We start from the raw sequence: 17,584 nt of genomic DNA on the forward strand, positions 1-17,584 counted from the left end.
TGTTCCCACATGGATATCAAAGAGCTGCTGCACCCAACCCAGAGAGGAAAAGACAGTTTCCCTCAGCAAAACTGTGAAGATCCAGAGCAGAGTCTAAAAGAGACAGTGTTGGGCTGAAGAGGGTGCAGGCAGAGCTTCCAACATGCTGGGATGAGAAGCAATCCCACTCCAAAGAGGGTGAGCATCCCTGCCAGGGAGACTGGCTCTTGGAAAGGCAGGGAGAGGCCTTGGTGGGAAGAACAAGCAGCTCCATGTGTCCCTCAGCACAAGGAGGAGGAGCAGACACTGCTGGATACCCACAATCCCTTGTCTGGAACCATTGAGAGGGACCATCTCCAAAAGCTTTCCAAGAAAAGGCCGCGGGGTAAAGGATGTGAGGCCTTTCTCCCACTTTGAAGAGAGGAAGAAGAGCAGTAAGGACAGGAACTGGGGGGGTTCACTTATCTCTGTTCACAGAGACATCTCCAAGCTATCCCTCACGGAATTATTTGTCACGGAGCTAAGTCCTTGTGCACAGGGAAAAAGACATTCTGCCTAAAGAGAAGCAACAGGTTCCACCCACATGATGGTTAGTGCTGCGTTCTCAGTTGCCTGACGCTCATCCAAGGCCAAGATTGTGCTTGGCCTTGGATCAATCCATCATCCTGGAAAGCTCTGAATAACAGTGATACAGCAGCCTTCAGCTTTGTCTGGTGTGCAGCTCCTCAGCTGAGACAATTGTAGCAACAACTGCGCTCTTCCACAGCTCATAAATTGTGGTGATGTGGGCTCCACTCTCCAGCTGAGGCTGGGAAATGGGGGTGATTCCAAGCTGTTAAACTGAAGTTATAGGGCTGTATGTATCGTTACAGACCATAGTATCCTGCTCGCTGCATTACAGGAGAGCATCGCCTGTGGTGTGTTCAACATGCAAGCAAATCAGATCTGCTGGGAGCAGAGGACAGGAGGCAAGGTTAAGGGAGAAGCACGTCCTCCCCACTTGTTTCCTGGCACACCTGGGACAAGCACAGTCTGCTCGAGACTTTTGGCTGCATTTCAAGCAGTTCATGGAGCACAAAGACTGCAAAAGCAACACCGAGCAAGGCCCATCTTAGCTCTTTAGAAAACAAGCTTGGGTCTGAAGGGTCATGACAGCACAAATTAAACCAAGTTTTAATGGTGCAGCAGAAGCAGACAGAGCCATCCACATCCTACTTCCACTGGCTGTCCAGCCAGCTCAAACTCCTCTAGATCTGCCAAAGAGAGGACTGTCTGTCCAAAAATCATGGAGTGGTTTGGGTTGGGAGGGACATTAAAGATCATCCAGTCCCAAACCCTCTTCCATAGGCAGGAACACCTCGCACCAGACCAGGATGTTCCGAGCCCCATCCATCCTTGATGCAAACCTCACATCATTCCATGGCACCCTCCAGCTTCTCTCACCCCTTCAAGTGTTAATTTGCTGGGAAGTCCATCACACAGAACATCTCTCATACCAGGACCTCACAATCATTTGGGCAAGCAGCAGCTCTGAAGAAGACAAATCTACATCCACACTCTGATGCCTTGGCACAGATGAATTAACGTTGTTGATGTCCAGCAGCTTTTCTCCCAGCCCACCGTGGGAAGAGTCAGCCCCACCACTACCAACAGCTTCACTGCATGTTCAGGCCAGAAGCAGGGAAATAGAGAGAGGATTTTGTGCAGCTTGTTTTCTACAGCACTCATGACTTCAGAGGTAGGTCAGGGATGCTGTAATCCACCTCTTTTGGGACTGTAGAATCAAGTACTGACTAGCGTTAAGTGTTGTAGAGTAGAATGATTGTGGGGAATTTTTGTTGTAATTGTGATGAAGGGGCTGATTTTGTGGAAATTGTTCATTTTTGTCCAGTATGTTGGTTTCAGTGTTGGAAATTCATTTGGTTTGGTTGTTACTGTTGTTTTAAGTGAAGGTTGTGTGATGAGTGTGGATTTTAATGATAATTCTCAAATACCTTAAATAAGGTTTCCAACACAGCGTCCACTCAGCAACAACAGCCCTGGCCAGTTCATTAACCGGTTTTCAAAGAATGCTGTAATGACCTTACCTGGTTCACAGTGATTTCATCCCTACCCAGGCTGCACCAGAGCAAGGAGAAATAGCAACTGAGCCACACAAGTGGTGCTGAACACAGTTACTGGCAATAAGCATTTCTAAAGCAAATGCTCAGAGAACTCCCGAAACAGAGCCCCCAAAGCACCAAGTGTGGGGAAAACTCATTACAAAGCTTTTAAAGAAAGGATACAGTGTGAGAGTACCTCACCAAATTAAAATTAAGTGTGGGCTGTTTATGAACCAGGGATGTAAACTTAGGGACCAGGAACAGCTCCATATCCCATGGCCAGCTCCCAACCTTTGTATCATACAGCAGCTGCTTGATTTGGCTGCTCCCTGGGCTGGGAGAGCTCTGCTGCTGGCTCTGCCCAAAGTGGGAATGCAGGAATTTCTCCAGTTTTTGACATGGATTCAGAGCCCATTCTCCTGGGACAAACAGGTCCAGCTGTCACCTCCACAGCTCAAAACTTTACATGGACTCCAGAAGGAGACTAAGAACAGTCACTTCCCCTCCCAAAACCTTTCCCCTGCCAAGCACTTCTACCAGAGGGCAGAAATCCCATGGATGGGATTCAGGGAATGCACAGGACCTGCAGACCATGGCAGGATCAGGAGCTGCCACTGGAAAAACCTAACTTCCTCCACGTCCCAGAAGCGTCTTGGCCTCAGCACACTCAGTGTTTAACAAACCATTTTTGTTGCAGTGAATCACCTAAAATTACAGCTCCAATTGCTTGTGGACTGTCACAATCCTGATTTATTCAGGCCTCATTTTGAGCTAAGATAGTGGAAGTGCTTGAAAATTATAACATTTGTTTAACTCAGAACCTAGCGTGTGCTTGCGTGTTGGGAAGGAAAAGAGCATCCTCAAGAAGTCGTAATTTTTGGAAATGCAAAAGGTGTTGCAACATCTCGAGTGTTACAGAGGAAGTAGATTCAGCTGCCACGGCTTCAAAGCCAAAGCTCTGGTGCTACCCCAGAGACAGAACAGTTCCAGGAGGAAGAGCCACTACAGAATTTCAAATCCAAAGCTCTGGTGATATCCCAGAGACAAAACAGTTCCAGGAGGAAGAGCCACTACAGAATTTCAAATCCAAAGCTCTGGTGATATCCCAGAGATTGAACAGTTTCAAGAGGAAAAGTCACTGCAGAATTTCACTTTATGAAAAGTGGGTGTGATAATAAAAACCATTATAAAATTTAAGTAGACATTTTGTGCTTTGATAGAGTTCACAATTATTTCTGGATATTGTGATACAAGTTTTCTTAAAAGCCTGGATTTCGGCAGAGATTTTTGCACTGGAACTTTCCAACTCTCTTTCCCTCCATCAAACCAACAGTTTGTATCTATGTGTGCATGAACTTGGGACTGCCTTACACTGGAGGAAATAAAATATAAAATATCTTCTCTACAGAGGGAGCAGAGCAGCAGTATTTGAAGGAATGTTTTCTGAGGAAAGCTTGTGCTCCATCAGGACAGAGCAAACAAATCCACACCCCTTGTGCTCCCCAGATGAAATAAACTCTGGTTATTCAGTTTTGTGGGAGCCATAGTTGGTGGAAGGGTGGAAATATCGATGTTGTTCCATGTCTGCCCTAATCTGGGGCAGAATTTTTCCCTTTTTGTTCTCTCAAAGAGCTGCCAGAAAGGCAGAACCATTGGGGCAACCAGCAAACTTGATCTTATTCATTCTCCAGACATGAGCAGAGAAGATTCCCCAAAGGATTTTTCCTTGGAGACAGAGACAGGGAGCCAGAAAAGAGCCCCATGTTAAATTTCAGTGTTGGCTGTGATCAAAATCACTCTGGGAAGGGCTGATCCAGGCAAATTGCATTGGGGGGCAGTAATGCCATAAAATGGAAGCAACACATGGGAAGCTGTGGTGTCCTTAAAAGAATTAAGAACTCTTTAGAAATCGGGCCACTGTTGGGGAATTTCATTTTCCAGATACAAAGAACAAAAATTACAAATAGCAGCTTAATTTGTGTGCTCTCATAGAGGATTGATCCAGCAGGAAACCTTTGTATCTCGGAGAAATAAGGTTAATTCATTCTCAGTTTGGAGAGGATTCACCGACAGAAAATAAACTGGATTTGAATGATAATCAGCTGATTAAACAAGATGAAAAACAAAAGAAAAAGGAGTTGTAATTAAGGGTTATCAGCATTTGTTTGGGGAAAAAAAAGAAATTAAGGGAAGTAACTAGAAAAATCAACTGAAATGAGGAGCTCAAGTATCTGAAAATGAAGGAGGCTCAGAAATCTTTAAATGCCAGGTGACAAACATTCCAAAGAGAAAAGAAGGAGGGAAAGACTCTCAAGATGAAGGATTTTGTATGGGTGCACAGTTAACAGGGAACTACCTCCAGGAAAAACCTCACAAAAACCTATGGAGTTTTAAAAAGCTTAAAACCAGACATAATGAAGAAGTTAAAAGAAAATCTAGGGGGAATTGGTGTAACAGAACCTCAGGAAGCTCTCCAAGGATGCAGTATTTTCCTGGTTTTGAGAACTTTATAAGGACTTTTGAGTGGTCTGTAAAGGCAGGGATCATGAAAAGAACAATGTGGGTTCCTCTGCAGTGAGATGTGTATTTTGGGAAGAATAATCACCAAATCACTGCCGCTGGAAAAGACCTCCAAGGTCATCAGATCCAGAGAGTGTAAGTACAAAGGAAATTTTTGACCTTGCTTTGAGTAAGGGTGTTAGTATTTACCATGGGAGGAGAGGGAGGAAGTGAATGGTGAAGAAATTAAAATGAAAAAAGAAATGAAATAAAAAATAAGAAACACAAGGGTATAAAAGAAGAAATCATCATAAAGGAACAAAAGCTGTAGGGACTATTAAAGTCAAAGCCAGAGTTTGGAAACAAACAGCACACAAAATTTAACTCCACCCCAACATTTCCTTTAACTGCAGACAATTAAAGAGCTTGGAATAAATTATTCATGCTTAAGAGAAGAATTCTCTCCAAGTTTACACCACTTCCTTCAGTGACACAGAGACCCAAGTGCTCTCCTCTTCAAATTTCTTTCCAAAGACACAAAGATGAAAGCACAGGGAAATAGGAACAAATTTCTTATTATTCAGAACAAGGTAGCTTGTGAGAGACTAAGAGATTACTTCATCAGATAACATTCCCCCAATGCTGGAGATCCCATTAATCTGGGGTTTAGCTGAGTATTCAGCAGTGTCACATGGGAAAACAGGAGTTAAGCTGCAACCAGCAGAGGCATTTAGGGGTAGGTGAGCATCTGGCTCATGGGGAGACAACAGCAGAAGTCCTGAAAACTTAAGTGATTATTAGACGGTCTTAAAATTCAGGCTTGGAACCGATCTCATTCTAACTGTGTCACTGATGGTAGGAATAGGTTGATCCTATGTGACACAGCAGGGATACAGGACTTGGAGGAGGGGCCACTGATAGCACCCAGAAATAACTGGAGGCTCTGAAGGACTGAAGTACCAGAATCAGGATAAATTCAGAAAGGCACAACTCAGGGTCAGGTACTCAGGGAGTGCAAGACATTTCCTGGAATGCTGTGAAGAACCCAGTGGAAACCACAGAGGAGGAGCAGGGAGTGTGAGTTAATTCCAGCAGGCTGATAGAACTTCCATTTTTACAAAGGCATCTGAGTGACGAGGAGGAGCAGCTTCCCACTGCCAGAGGCCAGGCTTGGATGGGATATTGGGAAGGAATTGTTCCCTGTGGCTGCCCCTGGATCCCTGGCAGTGTCCAAGGCCAGGTTGGATGAGGCTTGGAGCCCCTGGGACAGTGGAAGGCATCCCTGCCCATGGCAGGGGTGGGACTGAATGGGCTTTAAGGTCCCTTCCAACCCAAACCATTCTGGGATTCTAAAAACGAAAAGCCCAAGCCCATCCCCGTTTTTGGAAGGGCTCGGTGATGACACCAGGGGAGATGTGGCATTAAGGCTGCAGTACCAGCCCCACAGCTGGAGATGCAGATGGTCCTTCCAACCTGAGGCTCCTAATGCACATTTAAAATGATGAACTCAGAACCAGTGGTGCTAAAAGTGGCTCCAAACATCAGTGTTGCCACCTCTCAGCCACAAAAGTTCACTGGTACTATTAAACTACACCCTTCACAAGTGCCCTTCACAAGTCCACTCTTCGCGAAAATTTGCCTTTTTTTTTTTTTTTTTTTTTTTAAATAAAGCTGATGATTGTGAATAAGAGCCTTTCATGGAAACACACACACAAAAAAGCTAATCCACAATTTAAAAAGCACGTTAAAACTGGACATCATCCACTGCCTGCAGCACACAAGAAATTAATTCACACTTTATACCTTTAACCCTTACAACAATCTAGCTGTACAGCAAGCTATGAACAGAATCCAGCACAACCACTTAGTTTTATTTTTCATCTATAGAGCTTAAATTTCATTCATTTCACATTATTTGAAAGTAGTTGTGAGGAAAGTTTTCTTCAGTATAGAGACCCATCTCCTATTCCTAAAAAAAGACATTACCAGACAATCTCAGACACCAGGAAACCAGGATGTTCATAAAAAGAAAAATGAGAAAAAAAAAAAATTCTAAACTTTTGTAATAGGAGGGGGAAAAAAAGGCTCTAAAGCCTCCTCCCCTTTCCAAGGAACATTAAAAATTTCTCAGCACAATTTTCCAGGCGACTGCCTTTGTGGCAGAGCCATTACACCTGAGCAAATATGACACAAGGTGACAATACAATTATTTCAAGCAGTGATTTAGCATGAGTAGAACACCATAAAGAAGATATCGAGCCCCAAACTTCTCCACAGACTGCACATTCCCTCTTCCAAGGGTAAGGTGTGAAACACAGCACCTGGGAGTAACTTTCTTGCCTCAGGAGCTCCAGACAAGAGCTGGGAGTGGAGGCTTCATCATTGAGCACAGCTATCCTCTCCTTGAATTCCACTCTTATTTCTAAGGGCTGCACCTGCCAAGCCACAGGGATCAAGTTCCTGAAACCTGAGTGCTCCCAAGGACAGATAAAATGCATCAAATAACCCCCTGGCTCACCGTCCTGCTGCCTCCCCTGGCAAAGAAAACCCCAAAGCAACACCGAAATTCTGATAAGAGACACTGAGAATTCACAGGCAAAGTCTCCAACTCTCCAAAGCAAGACTCCACCGTGTGAAAGTCCAGGCTATTAATATTATTAATTATTTATTCTATCTCCTGTAATATCAGCTTCCCAGCCCCACCAATCAGCTGGCTTGAGGGGAAGGAAGGAAACGTGGACTTGGGGTTACCCTTCCACAGGGAATGTTATACTCGTGTGACAACACAGCACCTTAAACACCATGTCCCTTAGAGTGAGAAATACAAACACACACCTCCCCTCTGCCTTCAAATGCTACATCAACTTTGCTACTTTGCAGTTCACTTGTTTGCATTTGGTTACAGTTCTCCAGATCAAATGGGATGCAGTAATCACTAAAACTCCTCTTTTAAAAAAAATACCTTAAGTAGTGGCAGCATGGCAACCAACACTAGGCAAGGAAAATGCAGGATTCCATGAACAGTTATTACCAAAATAATACCAAATTAACAGACAAGGAATGAGTAAAAAAAAAAAACCCCACAAACAAACCCAAAACTCAAAAAGCAACCAAGAAACCCAAAAAAAACCCAAACCAAAGGAAAAAAAAAAAAAAAACAAAAGTATGCTGTAAGAAGAGTTAAATATGAAGGAATTTAAGGTATGATTAAAAGAAGTTTGTTTTTTTTTTTTTCTCTTAATTAGGGTTAAGTCTGGTATGAGAAAAGGGGGAGAGAAACTAACAGAAAGTAGTAACAGAGCACTTACTACTGAGTGTGGAGGCTTATCACGAAATTAGCCAGGTGCAAGCCCTTAAGTTTCCTAATCCTCAACTCTAAAAACTGCAAAGCCCAGGCAGAATGCTGCTGGGCATGGCAGTGCTGCAGAGGAGTTCCTCTGGGGAAGGGGAGCGGAGCTGTGGGACCTCCACAACATGAATTTCCAACCCAAACTGGAAAGCGAGTGCTCAAATCTCTCCTCTCTCACTGCAGGGAAACCACGCTGGTGGAAAGACACAGACCTCGGTGTGACAAAGGACAATAAACCCAGACCTCAGTGTGACAAAAGACAATAAACCCCGGCGGTTTCCACTGCCTCCCCCACTCCAAACCTAACGCAGAGAGGGCATCATGATTCTTCTAAAGAGGTAAATAAAATATTAGTCCTGGGCGTACTTTTACCTGGATTCCAAAGGAAATCAAACGTGAGACCCCCCAGCCTGAGTTGGCAGTTCAAAGTTTGCTGGGTGATGCAGCAAGAGGAGCGAGAGCAGCCCTGGCACTCTCCGCTCTGCTTCGCCAAGAACCCCCGAGCTGGAACAGAGCAACAGCGAGCCCAGCGCGACCCACTGCCACCAAACAACCCGCGGGGGAGCACGGACGGGGACAGAAATACCTCGGCATGTCAGCGCGGGAGGCGCCCGGCCGTTCCCCACCGGCGGCTCCGCATCCCGGCCGCTCCCGGTGCAGCGATGGGCAGGGATGCGCCTGCCCCTTACCGGCGCCGGGCACTCCCCCGCTGCCAGCCCGGCCTCCCAGCGCCCCCTGCTCTGCCCCTCTCCTTTTCTCTTCCCCTCTGGGCTCCCTGCAGAGCTGGCCAGCGCTGGTGCCCCCCGAGGCGCTCCCCGTCCCTCTCCCCGCAGCCCGCTGCCGGGATCTGCCTTCGGGAGATCACTGCCAGGACAGCAGGAATCCCTCCCGCTGGAGCCCGGCTCGCCACAGCGATGCTGCTGCTTCAGTCTCTGCCTTCCCCCGGGATACGGGTGCCTCAGGCAGGGTCTGGAAAAGAGCTCGGGCTTTTACTCACCTTGGCGGGATTTAAACAGCATTCCCTGAAACTCCCGTTTGCAATTCCTTGGAACTTCACGGACACGCCGTGCAACTCGTGGGAGACCACCCAGGCATCTAATGGAGCTTATTTAAATCAGAGAGTCATGGTTTGGGCTGGAAGGGACCTTAAAGCCCAGCCAGTTCCACCCCCTTCCACACCTTCCACTGTCCCCGGGTGTTCCAAGCCCCATCCAGCCTGGCCTTGGACACTTCGAGGGATCCAGGGGCAGCCACAGCTTCTCTGGGCACCCTGTGCCAGGGCCCCACCACCCTCCCAAGGAAAAACTTCCCAATATCTAGCCTAATTTCCCCTCTGTTAGTTTCAATTTCCTATTGTGTTGTTGGCATTGTTGTCCCTATTACAAAAACAAAACCAAAAACCAGCTAATTTTTTATTCAAAAACAGGTTTAGTTGTTTGGTTTTTTTTTTGCATGTTGTTTTTTTTTGTTTGTTTATTTTTTTGTTCTGGTTTGGGGGTTTTGTGCGTGTTGTTTTTTATTGTTGTTGTTGTTTTGAGGTTTTATTTTGTTTTGGTTTTTTGGGGGGTTTTTGGGGTTTTTTTTGTGGGGGCACATGGTGAGACTAAAGGGGAGCTCATAACACAAGGTTTTATACGGTCATGTAACCACTACAACACTAGAGCATTCCAGTTCTTGAAAACCTCCACTGGGACTAAAATTCTCCTCAGTTCTTCAAAAAATAAAGACACGAGGTTGTTGCAAACCTTCCTAATGCTACTGCTTCTCACCCACAAGCCCCACTTAGCACTATGACTTAAAACCTCACCATCTTTCTAAAAACCTCATAAAATTAAAACAATCAAAATGAGCATTATTTTTGTGTTATGTGACCTGGAATATTGTTTATACCCGAGCACCAAAACCAACGAAAATAAAATTTAAAATCTAATATCCATAGTAAGACCCAGAGTAATTCCTCTTTCCTGGCATGGCTCTGTGCTATATTTAGTTTGTTCTACCATTTATTAATAAGATTTACCTCTCCTGCGAGATCCACCTGTCCCTCACACAGACCTGTATTTTTGTTACAGTTTTCACTCCTCACTTGCTCCAAAAACACTAAAGCCAGCTCTCATGAAATCAACAGTACGAGATCTTCAAGGCAAGATTTGTCCCCCAGGATTGAAGAATTCCTACAGGCAGAAAGGACAATCCAGGAGAAGCTGCCTCTGAAGGAGAGAAAAGACTTCTTGCTCCCAGACATGTGCATTAAATATTTGATATGCTCGAAGAATGTTATTGTTGGTACCTTCACATTCCCTCAGAACATCATCAAAAGGAACTAATTCACCTTGTGGGCTCCGATCAGGGAGTGCTTGGCAGAAGGGAGTTACTCTGGAAGCATGAGGCTCTGCCAGGAGTACCAGTGATTGACAGCAAAGGTGCTCATTAGTTCCCTTCTCTTCCCTGAGCATCCTGCATCTCCCAGCGAGTCCAACCCAAACACAGCCAGGGCCAGCATCTCACAGAGGATTTTCCTGGCAATCAGCGGATGAGCTGAACTCTCCTTGGGATGCATTTGCACAGAGTGCAGCACAGGGAAGGCTAAATTCCACTTCTGCCAGATTCAGGTGCATTTTTCTGCACTTGGGGAGAGAATGCCTGGGAAATAAATTCTGTTTTTGTAAAAAGCAGGGGCCAAGGTCCTGTTAGAGCCCTGTGTGTTATTTACCAGCATTATCCCCACCTGCCAATTCCAACCTGTCCTAGGAATGCAACCCAACTGACCTACCACAGAACTCTGATTCTCTTATGTCTTGATAGAACCGGTTCTTCAGTATTTTAAAACTTGCATAAAGTTCCTTCTCATCTTCCAACCCTTTTAAACACCTTGGATGACATTGAGATCTTCGGTAATTGTGGAGCTTGTCCTCGCAAAACACATCTCTGGGCATGCAGAGGAGAAGAAGGTGAATGGGATCAGTCAGTCTGGATTTACCAAAGCTAAATCATGCCTGACCAACCTGTCTAGAATACAGTGACAGAAATAATAAAGAGATGGAACGTGGATGAGGACATAGCAGTTATAATTTCCCTTGACTTTCCCAGACTTTCAGGACTGTCTCCCACAATATTTTTGTATCCAAGTGAGAACAGTATGGTCTGAAGGGGCAGACAAGTGAAAAATGGGTGAACTCAAAAACTGGTTGAATGACAGGACTCAGATGTGGCAGGAGGAAACACAATATATGAGAGCTTTTCCTTTAGGAAAAATGTGCTGGGACACTGAACAGGCTCCCCAAGGAATGGGCACAGCCTGGGGCTGCCAGAGCTCCGGGGATGCCAGGGATACACAGGGTGGGATTGTTGGGGCGTCCTGGGCAAAGCCAGGAGCTGGACTGGATGATCCCTGTGGGTCCCTCCCAGCTCAGGATATTCCATGATTCATAAGCTGAAGCAATCAATAAGGATAATAAGGTATAACATTTCCTCTCAAGGACAGGTAAGGGGTGCAGCAGGGGCTTTGAAGTCTCCACCCTCACATTTTTTTCTGAACGAAACCCTGGAGAACCTGGTCTGAACCCAAAACTGGCACTGCTCAGCCTTGGTGGGACCAATGAATTTATTTCAGTACATTTTACAGCAATTTCTTTCCTCACTGAGTAGTTGCTAAATTGATTTGAGAAGTTGTAGTTACTGCTTAGGAAACAAACAATGGATTGAGTCTAGAAGTTACCAGCATGCATTTCCAGTTAAAAGCAAGACTACAGCTGTGCAATAAAGTTAAAAATCTTAATGGTTTCAATATTTTGTGTAGTTTAGTTGAGGCAAAGGACAGTACTGGCAGCTTTCTGCTGTATAGGTGTCTTGTTTGTGTAAGGAGCAACACAAGGAGCACAGGGAAGCTCTTATAATTGCAGTAGACAAAATACAGAGTGTTTTCATCTCCCATCTGATGCAACATTTTTGTTTTCCTCCTGAAAAAGCAGAAAGTTTGCAGCTCTAGAAGGCCAAAAATGCAGATGGCAACTCAGTGACTGTGATCAAACTGATTTCAGGGAGGACTAATAATTATTCCTGGTTTATTTCCCGTTATTCAGTTGTTTTGACCTTGGAGGAGAAGATTGGGGTGTTCTGTAATTCCCTGCAAACAAGAGCTCACAGTAAAATGCTGACCACCTCTTAACTACAGCCTACATCACAATGTGCCCCTGGGCATGGGAAAAAACCTTCTGGGGAGGAGAAGATGGTAAAAAATTAAAGACAATTTTCACAGAGGCACGTCAGAAACATCCTCACTAATTCTGTGCATCCTTTTTTGAGTATTTTTGTCATTGAGAGGCAAAGGGGGTAAAGAAAGACGATCCCAGCTCTCTGGAAGTCTAGGCAGAGCCCTACAATCTGCCCATCTGTTCACAGGGAGGGATTACACCAAATCCCACTGAGCCTGCTCACAAATCTGGGAGGAGCAGTAATTGGCTTACTGTAGTTTGTTAGATTCATAATTTGATCACAAACTCCTCTCAAGGCAAGTTCATCCACAGCATTCATTTCTCTGCCTTTCCAATGGCTCATTTGTTCTGCAGCACTATAAATATAATGTGAATGAAAATCACAGGAAATGGCTATTCTGTTCTCCCGCGCTTTATTAAGAGATATCTATTTCCAAAAAAAAAAAAAGCACTAATTATATCTGCATTTACACAGCTCCTTTCAGAAAGATTATCCGAGGCTCTTTATAGTTTATAGAGCATCAAATGACAAGCCCAGAGCTCTGCCTGTATGCAACAATCAGATATATTCCATATGCAGCTGCCATAAACATTTCTATTCATGCCAGTTCATCTGTGCTGGGATTAACAGAGTGAGAAAAGCTGGCCAAGGACACCTATTTAAAGAAGCAGGAGGTTTAAGTGGATGGAACCTGCACTGTAACTTCTCATCCAAAGCACAGGGCAGCTAATGATGGTGTAACCTGGAATTCTCACTGCAAACACAACATTTTGGATCCAATCCTGCCCTTTCCTGCCCTTGGATGTGATGCTGGATATGCCAGAAGCACTTTTGGGGCAGGTCCTGAAAATACCTGCACAAAAACAGCAGGGCAAGGACTCCAAGCACGGGGTGGAGCGCGGGACTTTGCACAGACTGGGCTATTGGACAAGGTGCTCCCAGGGGCTCTGTCCCAGCTTTGGGGAGCTTTGGGGCAGTGCAGGGGGAAAAGCTCTCAGTGCCACACTGCAGAGTGTGGTCAGCCTAGCAGCCCTGAGCTGAAACAAGATTTCAGGGAAGTACATGCAATTCTCAGTGCCTAAATCAGATCCCAGACTGGAAATGCTCCTCTCTCACAGGGAAGCTCTGTGCTGCTGGCAGGCCACGGGTGCTGCTGCAGTTTTGCCTCCTCATTTCCCAGCTCTGACTCTATGCACAGGCAGAACTTGGTGCCACTGGGCTGAGAACCACATTTCACACCTTAAGCCAGGTGAAATCCAGGGGCTAAGATGTATAAATAGGCTTCCTCATACTTCACCTCCCATGGCCTCAGTCCCACATCCCAAGCCCTCCACGGAATTATTACTCCAGCTTTCTACAAACACTCACTCAGCTGGAGCAGGTATGGAGGTGCCCCTCATCCTCCACATGGGAAATGAATCCGAGCTCCAGCCCCTCAGGACGAGAAGGAAATGAGCCCATAGCACTTCTGTTTGGCAGGAAAACACTTCAAGCATCAGGACAGGAAGAGTTTTGGGAGAGCCACTCCTCACCTGGCTGCTGAGTCCCTGCCAGCAAAGCAGGTTATACTGAGCTGCAAAGCCAGATTATGAGATAACTGCTCCATGGACTGGTCCATAAAAAATGCAGGGAAAGTACTGGGACAGAATCCCCCTTCTGCTGCCATGCTAGACACAGAAAATGTGAGCTCTGCTTAACCCTTGAAAGAAAGAGGATAAAAATCTATCTCTAAAGCCCCACTCTGTGGGTGGGCACAGAGCTCTCACCAGCTCTGACGGAGAGGATGTCACCTGGTGCTCCCCCTGCCCAGTGTCACCGTGTGTGGCATGTGTCATGTTTACAGTACAGGATGTGGCACAGGCAAGAGGCTCTGGAGCTGAGCAGGGTGCCCAGGAAAGCATGGGGGGAATACTGAGGCTGCCTGGTTATTGCAGGGCCAGCATGTCCCAGTGGGAGCCGCTGGGTGAGGATCCAGGGACCCCAAAAGATGCAGCAGGGTTGTAAAAGTTCACTTAATGTTTGGAAAGGGGCAGAGGAATGTAACACATATAGCAAATACACACACACACGTATAAATACAAATATAAAAAATACACATCGGTATATATATATACACACTCGTATATATTAGAAAGAGCCTGGTAAGTGGGTACATTTTACTTGGTGCTATAAAATAGCAGCTCCCAACCCCTTTCCACCATTTTAAACCCATCCAAGGTTGGAACCCTAAACAAGCACTTCAAGCACAAGAAACTAGTGAAGTCACAGTCATACAAAACATGGGAATTGTAGTTTTCCCTTTCTCCCTCTGGATGCAGAGGCTATGAGAGCTGTCCTGGGTGACAGAGCAGTGCCACCCCACTGTCACATCCAAATGCCACAGCCTGGTCCCAGAGACAGAGTTCAGGTGCCTCTGTCTTGCAGGTACTGTCCAAAAGCAGGTGAAATAATATCAGCCTTTAAAAGAGTTTTTAAAGTGAAGAACTGCTCAGCAAGGCAGGAGCCCAACAGCTCCACGGCCGTGGCCTGGCTTCGCTCCCTACTACAGCAACGAGGACGTCACCGGCTGAGCTGCAGATAAAGAACATTTTATTCCTGCCCTGCTTGAACCCAGCTTGTTTGGAGTTGTATCCTGCCTCTTTCTCCCCAGGTGAGCTGGCAGAGGCAGCAGGGGAAATACACAAACCCCACTTCAATTATTTGCTCATCCTTCAGCAATGAAAGGGCAGAGAAAGGCACCACACAAAATGAAATGCTCTTTGGAGCAAAGGGGTATTTTAAATCCAAATATTCTTATGAGAGATTTGATATCTCCTCATCCAATAATTTTGGAAGAGCTCTAATCCTGTCTGGGAGATTTCCCTAACTGCTCCAGCAATAAACCAAACACTGCACCAGGGCTTTTCAATATTTTTGTTTCTCTCTCTGGTACCTTTTCCCACACTGCTCACTTTCCAACAGCACATTCAAGGCATTCAGATGATTATCTGCTTTTCACTACCTGGAATTTTACTCTTCAAATGGCAATTCTTTAATGGTTTATTGCTCACAATTAAATTTTTGGAAAGGCAGAAGGCTCTCTTTGGAGGTGATGCTTTAAAGCACCACAGCATGACACATCCAGTCCCGCACAGTACAACAATCCACTGAATTTCCTTTTAGCAGAACTCCTATGGTTTATATTATTATGGTTTATATTATTATTCTTTTCACACCCCACAGCCCCCATCAGGAGTTATCACACACTGAAAGTTTACCCCCAAAAAAGCACTTTTTGCTCTCCAACCTGCATGGATTCTCCCCCAGGACACAATGGCAGCCTCTGTTCCGTCATTGACCCTTCTGGATGGATCCTCATAGGAGTTCCACTTGGAACAAGAAGAGCTTTATTCCTGGAATTCTACAGAGCTGCAAGTGAGCTGAGGACTGTAAGTCAACTGCATGCTGTCTCCCTGTCAGTCAGGGCTAATTCCCACAGATTAGAGAAGGAAATCCGTACAGTTCCCCAGGTCCTAAACCCTACTGCTAAGAAAAGAGAATTTTTTTTCTTTCCGAGCCATCTTTTGGGAGGAAAAAAAAAAGGAATTGTCCATGAATCATTGCTATCTGCACCCAAGGTATCAGAGGAGATGAACCAAAAGCACTAATCCCTGTCTGTGTGTCAGTTCCCAGACCACCCACTCCTGACACTGAGTGTGCTCACCCCAAATAACATCACGATCCCGCAGTTATTGTTGTCAGTAACAACCCCACAGCCACAAATCCCTCCCCTCTGCTTTCCTGGTGTCCTCAGATAACTGATCTCCAAGGCATGCTGGGCACTGTCACTCTGAATAGCAGGGTTTGAAACATTGTGGAAGATGGAGACAGACAATTGAGTTCATCCTGTTGTCTTTCACCACAAAATGAAGACTTTCCATGGATTCAGAGGGGTATTTGCCCTCTTGATTCCTTGGTGTCTCTAGTTGAGGGCTGATATCACTTGGCAGGGAGATCCTTTCTCTTACTTGAACTGAGCTTTCAGACTTTCTCCACACCTTCTCTGGTGCATGGAATCACAAAATATCCTGAGCTGGAAGGGACCTGCAGGGATCATTAAGTCTAACCCTTGGCCCTGCACAGGCACCCCAGCAATCCCACCCTGTGCATCCCTGAGAGCATTGTCCAGTTCTTCCTCCTCTCCAAGTCCCTCTGGAGACAGAGAAGTCTTAAATTAACACTGAGAGCTTCCAATTTAAAGACAATGGCAAAGAAGTACTCTGTTATTCAACTCAAATCCCACACAGCCCATGCAAACAGCCCATCAGACACAGCTGTCACAGAATCATGGAGTCCCAGGATGGTTTGGGTTGGAAGGGACCTCAAAGCCCATCCAGTGCCACTCCCTGCCACGGCAGGGACACCTCCCACTGTCCCAGGTAGCTTCAAGACCCATCCAACCCAGCCTTGGACCCTTCCAGGGATGGATCAGCCACAACCTCACAGGAGAACCTGCAGGAGAGAAGAATTCCCCACCGTGCTCCAAACCCTCTTTTTCGCAGTTCTTGATAAAAGTGAATTTCAATGCACTTTCATAAGTCTTGCAAAAAAGCACCAACTGGCACAGCTTGAGGCTGCTCTTTTGGAGCTCCTTTGGATCAAAGGATCCAAAGGAGGCCTTTGGACCACAGAAACAGGCTGCCCAGGGCAGGGATGAACTCCCTATCCCTGAAAGTTTCCAAGGATCATGTGGATGTGCCACCTGAGGACATAGTTTAGTGGTGAACACGGTGGTTGATGGTTGGACCTGAAGACTTTACAGGTCTTTTCCAGCCTTAAGAATCCTATTATTGCATTATTTCCCTTTTATTCTCTGAGTGAATGTGAGTATTTAGTATGAGAGTCCTAAAATATGATCAGGTGTTCACAGTTGTGCAGTTCTGAGCTTCTCCTAAGACGCTCAGGAATTAAATTCCAACAGAGACTTTACCATCAGTCCAACACAACAACAGTGCTGCTGTTTTTCACAACGCTGAGTCTTGTACAAAGGTGATCAGGGAGCCAATAATTACCTTTCTAGTGCCAAGGAGCTTATTGGACACGTGGCTGGAGCAGATTGCCTGGAGTCAGGAGGAGCAGGAAGGATTCAGGAAGGTTCCTGGCTTCTCCACAGTGCCCATGGCAAATCCCAGAGCACTGGATTTCCAGTTTCCCTGCCTCTTTCCTAAAGCTTCAGATTTTGCTTCTTAAAATGCTCTGTATAGCTCATACTTATTCACTGTTGGAAAATTCTTGATTGGATAAACGTGGGGCAGCGAGGAAAATGTACAATGTGTATTTAACATATTTTCCTTCGCATTTCTTATCCAGCTGAGGAAGGAAGATTGGAAGCCCTCAATTGCCTTCACCTTCGCCTCCTGGAGTCATTTCTAAGTCATTATGTGATAGACTTTGAGCAAGG

General features: G+C 45.7%; 1 protein-coding gene across 10 annotated transcripts in view; it reads right to left on the minus strand.

The window, feature by feature from the left end:
* The window catches only part of PCDH15 (protocadherin related 15), a 642,731-nt gene that overhangs the window by 310,644 nt on the left and 314,503 nt on the right, over positions 1-17,584 (minus strand). The window contains exon 1 of one of the 10 annotated variants that reach the window (XR_004418556.1): positions 8,516-8,587. The exons of the other annotated variants lie outside the window; for them this stretch is intronic. The gene's annotated coding sequence lies outside the window, so the exon portion shown is untranslated. Of the gene's footprint in view, positions 1-8,515; positions 8,588-17,584 lie in introns of those variants that run through there. 10 annotated transcript variants of the gene reach the window in all.

This window comes from Catharus ustulatus, chromosome 8, assembly GCF_009819885.2.
Source record: "Catharus ustulatus isolate bCatUst1 chromosome 8, bCatUst1.pri.v2, whole genome shotgun sequence".
NCBI classification, from domain to species: Eukaryota; Metazoa; Chordata; class Aves; order Passeriformes; family Turdidae; genus Catharus; species Catharus ustulatus.